Source organism: Paramormyrops kingsleyae, chromosome 4 (assembly GCF_048594095.1).
Source record: "Paramormyrops kingsleyae isolate MSU_618 chromosome 4, PKINGS_0.4, whole genome shotgun sequence".
In the NCBI taxonomy this organism is placed as follows: Eukaryota; Metazoa; Chordata; class Actinopteri; order Osteoglossiformes; family Mormyridae; genus Paramormyrops; species Paramormyrops kingsleyae.
The window spans coordinates 49,385,645-49,394,534 of record NC_132800.1 but is presented as its reverse complement, the minus strand read 5'-3'; positions in this window follow the sequence as shown (position 1 = coordinate 49,394,534).

Here is an 8,890-nt window from a genome sequence, read left to right as displayed (position 1 = left end):
TTCCCCTTTCCCCATTCCCTTCCTCTGTTACACCCTAAACCCTAAACTAGGGTCGTAACATTTGTATTGGCCCCTCCCATTTTGACAACAACAAACTACATGTCACTGCAGGGCTTTAGAGACTAACTACTGTACTCCAATAATTGCGTAGTGATATTGAAGATAGTCATCGACTATGCCCACTAATCATGGCAGCCTTAATACATATATCAACAAAAGTTTTTAAATTTTTAATACGTATTGTCTCTGTTTATGTGATAACGAAGACCTAAATATATATTTGCTTTAAATATGTGACTCATGTTAGAGAAAATATAAGTAAACCATGAGGACAGAAAAGTCACTGAATAACAGGAATGACCGACATATAGTGCCAAACAGATAAGGTGCAAAGACTGTACACAAACAAAGTAAACGTAGTGCACTATGTAGGGTAGGTTGTAAATTTGTTTGCACTTTGCAGCTTACATTGCGTTGACTCTTGTAGTACGGTTACCATAACGGTGGTGGAAATAATAATAATTTAACCTTTATTGTCCCTCATGGGGAAATTCTTTTTATGCCTCCATCAACTTGCTCTTTGTAGAACAAGCTGTCTATGAAGGGCAGGAGCCAGGGGTTAAGGGCCTTGCTCAAGGACCCGCAAACATGCTGAGGCTGGGTTTGAACTGGTGACTTTGTGATTACAAGCACACAGGCTTAGCCCACTGAGCCACACGCTGCCCCCACATATACAGTGAGGTCAATAAGTATTTGATCACCCTGTGATTTTGCAAGTTCTCTTACTTAGAAATCATGGAGGGGTCTACAATTTTCAGCATAGGTGCATTTCCACTGTGAGAGACAGAATCTAAAAAGAAAAATCTGGAAATCACATTGTATGATTTTTTAACAATTTATTTGTGAATTACTGTGTCAAATAAGTATTTGATCACTTGAGTCAAAAAAAAAAAATATTTAGTACAGAAGCCTTTGTTAACAATTACAGAGGTCAAACGGTTCCTGTAGTTCTTCACCAGGTTTGCACACACTGCAGGAGGGATTTTGTCCCACTCCTCCATACAGATCTTCTCTAGATCTGTCAGGTTTCGGGGCTGTCGCTGAGCAACACAGAGTTTCAGTTCCCTCCAAAGATTTTGTATTGGATTTAGGTCTGGAGACTGGCTAGGCCACTCCAGAACCTTGATATGCTTCTTACGGAGCCACTCCTTGGTTTTCCTGGCTGTGTGCTTTGGGTCATTGTCATGTTGGAAGACCCAGCCACGACCCATCTTTAATGCTCTGACTAAGGGAAGGAGGTTTTTGCCCAATATGTCACAATACATGGCCCCGTTCATCCTCTCCTTAATACAGTGCAGTCGTCCTGTCCCCTGTGCAGAAAAACACCCCCAGAGCATGATGCTTCCAGCCCCATTCTTCACTGTAAGTATGGTATTATTGGGATGATACTCATCATTCTTCTTCCTCCAAACACGGCGAATGGAGTTAAGAGCAAAAAGTTCTACTTTGGTCTCATCTGACCACAAGACTTTCTCCCATGACTCCTCTGAATCATCCAGATGGTCCCTGGCAAACTTCAGACGGGCCTGGACATGGGCTGACTTAAGCAGGGGAACCTTCCGTGCGATGCAAGATTTTAAACCATGACGTCTTAGTGTATTACTGATAGTAGCCTTGGAAATGATGGTCCCAGCTCTCTTCACGGCATTGATCTGATCAGCTCCTCCCATGTAGCTCTGGGCTGATTCTTCACCATTCTTAGCATCATTGAAACCCCACGAGGAGAGATCTTCCGTGGGGCCCCAGTATGAGGGACAATGACAGTCATCATTAGCCTCTTCCATTTTCTGACAATTGCTCCAACAGTTGTTCTTTTTTCACCAAGCTGCTTGACAATTGCCCCGTAGCCCTTTCCAGCTTTGTGAAGGTCTACAATTTCTCTTGTCTCTTGTGTCTTTTGACAGCTCTTTGGTTTTGCCCATGTTGCTACTTAGACTTTGGCTGATTGTGGGGTGCACAGGTGTCTTTATGACAGCTAATGACCTCAAACAGGTGCTACTAATTTAGAATCATGAGCAGAGTGTAGCTGGACTATTTAAAAGCAAAATAACAGGTCTTTGAGGGTCAGAAATCTGGCTGATAAGCAAGTGATCAAATACTTATTTGACACAGTAATTCACAAATAAATTGTTAAAAAATCATACAATGTGATTTCTGGATTTTTCTTTTTAGATTCTGTCTCTCACAGTGGAAATGCACCTATGCTGAAAATTGTAGACCCCTCCATGATTTATAAGTAAGAGAACTTGCAAAATCACAGGGTGATCAAATACTTATTGACCTCACTGTATAAGGGGTTGGTTATCAGGGGGCATGGATTTTGTGGCAGTTTCTATATTGGCGTTGCTGGTGGAGGGAGCTGCATTTGTGGGTTTATATTCTGCAATGGCTTGAATGTCCTGTGTATTAAGGCAACTCGCGGATGATTACATCGTCCACACAGCATAGAATTAATACGACTTGTTTACTGTCCTCCTGTTACTGTAATATTCTGGGAAGTTGTGATTGTTCAACTCCACTGCGCACAGTTAGGAACAACTCCAACTCCACCTAGCAGACATACGTACGAGGTGACTGAGGTATGGAATGATTCTGTCCCTGTATGGACTAATCATCTCCAAATTCTATTGCGTCCATGATTCACCCATATCATTGTGCCAAGGTTGAGCAGCACAACATGTTTTTCTAAGCCTCAGATCACAAGACCAGAGGATAGTGAGGATAGCTGAGAAGATCATTAGAGTCTCTCTCCCCTCCATCATGGACATTCACATCACACACTCCATCCGCAAAGCCACCAACATTGTGGATGACCCCACCCACCCCTCACATTATCTTTTCACCCTCCTAGTGTCTGGAAAAGCATTCAGGCCTTCACACCCAGACTCAGAAATATGGCATCAGACTACTGAACTCTCAGGGACTGATCTGATACCACACACAACACAACACCCACACACACAGGTTTGTAATTATATCTTCGTGGGGACTCTCCATTCATTTCTATGGGGAAAACTGTAATTCGAACATGACAACCTTAACCCCTACCCAGCCCTAACCTTAACCATCAGTAACCAAACCAAATACAAGACTTCTGGCATCTTTTGTTTTTTATTGTATTGACAGATCTTTGTGGGGACCTGAAAAAAAAAACCCAAGCATCAAAATAACAGGTTTTTTATCACATTGCGGGGGACATTTGGTCCCCACCATGTAATATAAACCTAATAGACACACACACACAAACACACACACACACAGATTAGGTATCTGAATCATTGAGGGGATTCTCCATTCATTTGTATGGGCATAACCCCAATCCTAACTATGGCAACCTTAATCCTTAATCCCTACAGTAGTAAGCAAAAAGTAACAGTAAGTAACCAAACAAAATACAAGACTTTTGGAATTATTATTCCTTTGATTGCATTCACAGAATTTTATAAAACTGAGTGAGTTTTTTCTTTTGGGGACCAAAAACATGTCCCTACAAAGTCAAATCAACATGTTTTTATAACACTGTGGGGACATTTGCTCCCCACAACATAATATATACATGACCAGTGACACCCACCCAAACACACACAGACACACACATACTGTACACACACACACACTGGCTTACCTACACTCACCTAAAGGATTATTAGGAACACCATACTAATATGGTGTTTGACCCCCTTTCGCCTTCAGAACTGCCTTAATTTTACGTGGCTTTGATTCAACAAGGTGCTGAAAGCATTCTTTAGAAATGTTGGCCCATATTGATAGGATAGCATCCTGCAGTTGATGGAGATTTGTGGGATGCACATCCAGGGCACGAAGCTCCCGTTCCACCACATCCCAAAGATGCTCTATTGGGTTGAGATCTGGTGACTGTTGGGGCCAGTGTAGTACAGTGAACTCATTGTCATGTTCAAGAAACCAATCTGAAATGATTCGAGCTTTGTGACATGGTGCATTATCCTGCTGGAAGTAGCCATCAGAGGATGGGTACATGGTGGTCATAAAGGGATGGACATGGTCAGAAACAATGCTCAGGTAGGCCGTGGCATTTAAACGATGCCCAATTGGCACTAAGGGGCCTAAAGTGTGCCAAGAAAACATCCCCCGCACCATTACACCACCAGCAGCAGCCTGCACAGTGGTAACAAGGCATGATGGATCCATGTTCTCATTCTGTTTACGCCAAATTCTGACTCTACCATTTGAATGTCTCAACAGAAATCGAGACTCATCAGACCAGGCAACATTTTTCCAGTCTTCAACTGTCCAATTTTGGTGAGCTCGTGCAAATTGTAGCCTCTTTTTCCTATTTGTAGTGGAGATGAGTGGTACCCGGTGGGGTCTTCTGCTGTTGTAGCCCATCCGCCTCAAGGTTGTGCGTGTTGTGGCTTCACAAATGCTTTGCTGCATACCTCGGTTGTAACGAGTGGTTATTTCAGCCAAAGTTGCTCTTCTATCAGTTTGAATCAGTCGGACCATTCTCCTCTGACCTCTAGCATCAACAAGGCATTTTCGCCCACAGGACTGCCGCATACTGAATGTTTTTCCCTTTGCACACCATTCTTTGTAAACCCTAGAAATGGTTGTGCGTGAAAATCCCAGTAACTGAGCAGATTGTGAAATACTCAGACCGGCCCGTCTGGCACCAACAACCATGCCACGCTCAAAATTGCTTAAATCACCTTTCTTTCCCATTCTGACATTCAGTTTGGAGTTCAGGAGATTGTCTTGACCAGGACCACACCCCTAAATGCATTGAAGCAACTGCCATGTGATTGGTTGATTAGATAATTGCATTAATGAGAAATTTAACAGGTGTTCCTAATAATCCTTTAGGTGAGTGTATATCCTCTATAGATTCCTGAATGAAATATCTGCAAAGCAGAAATTATGGGTTTGAACATGCAGTTTTTAAGGACACTGTACTAATTCTAAAGGAAACACTGCACTAATTCTAAAATGGTTTCATATGAACTTTATATAACATAAAATAAAATAGAAATCTAACCAAAATTTAGTCTCTCAAAAAACTTGTATATGTCATATCTTCGAAATTAAAAATACCAGGATACAGAATTTGAATAACAAGAACTATAGTCTTCTTTCTCAAAAGCGTAAACAACTATCTAAAGACCTACTAGTTCCTGAATTGTAGGTGTTGCCTATGAAATTCGCTGAGAGTTGACGTCGCCCTACCAATGTTGCTAAAATGCTAATTGCATCAACCAGCTATGGAAATACAGCGGCGGTACACCCCCAATACAGAGGTATTACGCATTACTGTAATGCTGCCTAGCAAATGTCATAAAAAAAAATTACAGACAGACTTTATAGACAGAGCTGCGTGGTTGCCTATTGACAAGTAGATACATGATTTGGGGGCATGAAAGGCGGCTAGATATCCAATCAAGCCCAGCTACAGTAAGCACAAACTAAAGACACTACTTCTGATTGGACCAGCTTCAAATTTGTCCCCCCCTGACAATTAATTCTTTATTTTCATTCGTTGAGCATAGTGTCCGTACATATCTTCATATTTTTCGACCAATTAAATATCTCGGTGGTTTCCATAGAAACAAAATCATTGCAGGTTAAACACAAACTTTCTGACAGAGAGATGGCGCAGAGGTGAGCAGCATCTCTTCTTGTGTTTCTTGCTATTTCTTCAGATTATTTTGTTAGCATATTTAATCTTATATTTAATTTTATGTCCTGATATAGTACATGCAAATATTGCGGCAAAATATCGTTGAAATATATTTATAATTAGTAGTTTAAAATGTAGATGCTGTGGCCATTATTCTTAATATGATTGTTTATATTTAAATGGTAAGAGAAAATATTTGTGTTAAACTTAAAAACAATAAGACTTATGGTTGATATGATTGGTTATGCTCATCCGGTCTGTGATAATGCATTTCATCTGAAGATGTTATTCTGAAAAGATCGCCTATACAGATCTGGCCATTAAAAATGCGTCTATTTTCACGCGGCATCCTGCAATTCGGCACGCGTGATCACGCGTCTCCCTGCAAGGGCTTTTTCAGATTTTTTTAAAACGTTGTTGCGCTTCATATAATATCCACCAGGTGGCGCAAGGAACAACATTCTGTAGCCAAACACCATGGCCAGCTCTAGGGGGCGCCAGCGCGGGATCTGACAGATTTCTCGCGAGACCATTTAAATAACTCCGCAAGTTTTTGTCATATACACATTTAAAAAACACCCCCAGAAACCTTCTACTTTCCAAATATATATAGGTAGAAACTAAATATATTTTTACAGCTTCGTGATACGAATAGAAAGAACAAGAGTAACTGACTTAAGCGCCTGTGTCTCGAAGCAGCGTCATAATTTCGCAAGCTTTACTGTATTGTGAAGCAGTTTTAGCAATTCGGCCGTTACCGCCGGAGTTTCAAGAGGTTGAAAAAATACAGTGCCTAGTTGGCTTTGCGAGTATCACATATGGCTAGTTAATTATATGTCTTGTTTATTCACCAGAATGAGAATTGCGAGAGCTGTTTCCTGGACCAACGACCAGTACTTGGGAGCCTGGGACCTGTGGGACGAGGTGATCGACTGGGGAGATAAGGAAGGTTTGGAGGAGTACTCACCAGCGACACCCCCCACTGTCCAGGCTGGGGAGGTTATGGGGGGACTGGGAGGTGTGACTGACTGGTGTAAGGGAGGGGAGGGTGTGAGCATGAAAGGCAATGCTGGTATTGTCTCTGAGACTCTTCAGAACAATTACGGCCTGACTTCTGAAGAGTGGGAAATTTATAAGACGTACTACCTTCATAAAAAGAAGGTCAGGAAGAATAGGAGCACTCAGGGGATAGATGAGGTAAAGGGTGCGATTAGTGGGGAAAAGGTGGAGGTGGCAGAGAGGGAAAAACATGTGGGGGTGACCTCCAGTGTACAGATGGAGGCCGCAGACCTGAATGTAGGCATTAATAAAATGCAAAATGGAAGCAAGGGAAAGCAAGGTGAGGTGGGGGTGAATGTGAAGGTGGTTAAGGTGAAGGGGGGGATAATTTACCTGAAGGCAGAGGATACAAAAGGAAATGTGAAGGTGGAGGCTGTGCAAGTCCAAGTGTGTGAGGTTGGGCCTGCAGAAGTTAATTCTGGGGATGTAAATGTTGAGATTGTGGGGGTAGAAGTAGGGGAGGTAATTATTGAGGGTGCGGACATGGTGAGTGATATAACCATATTGGAAATAATAGTAAGTGATGTACTAGTTGAGATTATAAATAGAGAAGGAGGTCAGGAGGAAACTGGCGGTGTAGAGATAGATGTGGGTCAGGTAGAGATAGAAGAGGTAGAAGTGGTGGGAAATTAATATTAAAGTTGAGCTTGTAGAGCTCTTTACATAGAGAAGAGCTAAAATACGAAGAAGATGAAGTTGTGGTTCTGCTGCTGCTGTTTGGGGAACATTAAATAATTGAAACAGTATCAAAGATAATGCATTAAGTGTGATAAATTTTGAGATGTATACAGTATGTGGAATGTTTCATAATAATATTTAACGTTTATTAAGAGAAAAATGTATATTTCTAAGTACTGTAGATTTTTAAACTGCTTTTTAAAGTATTATTTTTCAGAATTCCAGAATTACCAAAATCCCCAGGTAAGTTAATTTGATTTCATTTTGTTTAAACTGCACACACATAAAAATGATTAGCCCTGTTATGTATTTGTGTTTTATTTATTGTTTATTTATTAAGCACCGTATCCCTCATCGAGGGCATGTTGTGCAGGTCACCTGTGTTCCCATAAACTTTAACTTGTCTTGCAGTCTTGTTCCCCCCACACCCCCTGCTTGTTCCCTTCCTCTGTTTCTATCTTCACTCCAGGTCCAAGACGTCTCCAGCCCACTGTCCTTGGGAAAAGCCACCATCCGTGGCCACCGCTCCGGTTTCTCTGGGCCCTCCTGCCCTGCAGGCCCCTCGGGCCTCTCTGGTTCCTGTTCCTGCCCCCGTCCATGTCCTTGCCCTGCAGGTTCCCCTTCACCCTCAGTTCCCAGGCTTGTGGTACCGACGGTGCCCCCCCCACCCTGTGGTCCCAACGACAGCCCCCTCCCCGCCCTGTGGTCCCGACGGCGCCCCCCTACCTTACGGTTCTGGCGATGCCCACAGTGCCTCTCGGCCCCAACCCTGCCTTCCCCTTGGCTCGATCTGGCCCTACTGGCCTCCTCGTGTCCCAGGGTCAATGCCCTACTTTCTGGGGACCAGCAGACCCCCTAGCTGAGTCCTGTCCCCTCCTGCCTCAGATAAGTTTTTGCCCCAAGGTTCTGTCCCACCTTTGTTCTTCCAATGCCCATTTCCAGTTCACCCTGTAGCACCCCCATGTTTGTTCGCTTGCCCTGCCTCAGTTCCTGCCCCAGTGCCCTATCCCACCTTCACTCCTCCTGGACCCATGGTTCTCCCTTGTCTATCTGTCCTTCAGCTGTCCACCCTGTGTTGGTCTGTGTGTCAGTTGTGCCCTGCGTTCCCTGTCTTTTCTGGTTTCTTGCCCATGTTTGGTTCCTGTTAGTGCGGTGCCCCTGTCTGAGCATCATGTTTGCCCTGCTGTGTACCCAGTGTGTCTCTATGGTGTTCTGTTGTGTTTTCGTCTTGGTCCTAGTTCTCTCTTACCCGATCGTGATCCGTTTCCTTACTCCTGCGTGGTCTTGTCCTGTCGGGTCTGCAGTCCATATAGTTCCTTGCCCCACTTGTGTCCTCTGTATGGCCCCGTTAACAGCCTGTCTCGTCTTCCCCGGCTCCTGTAACCCACACGAAATGTTTCTTGTCTCGTGTTATCACTCGTCTGTGGACCTGTACTGGTG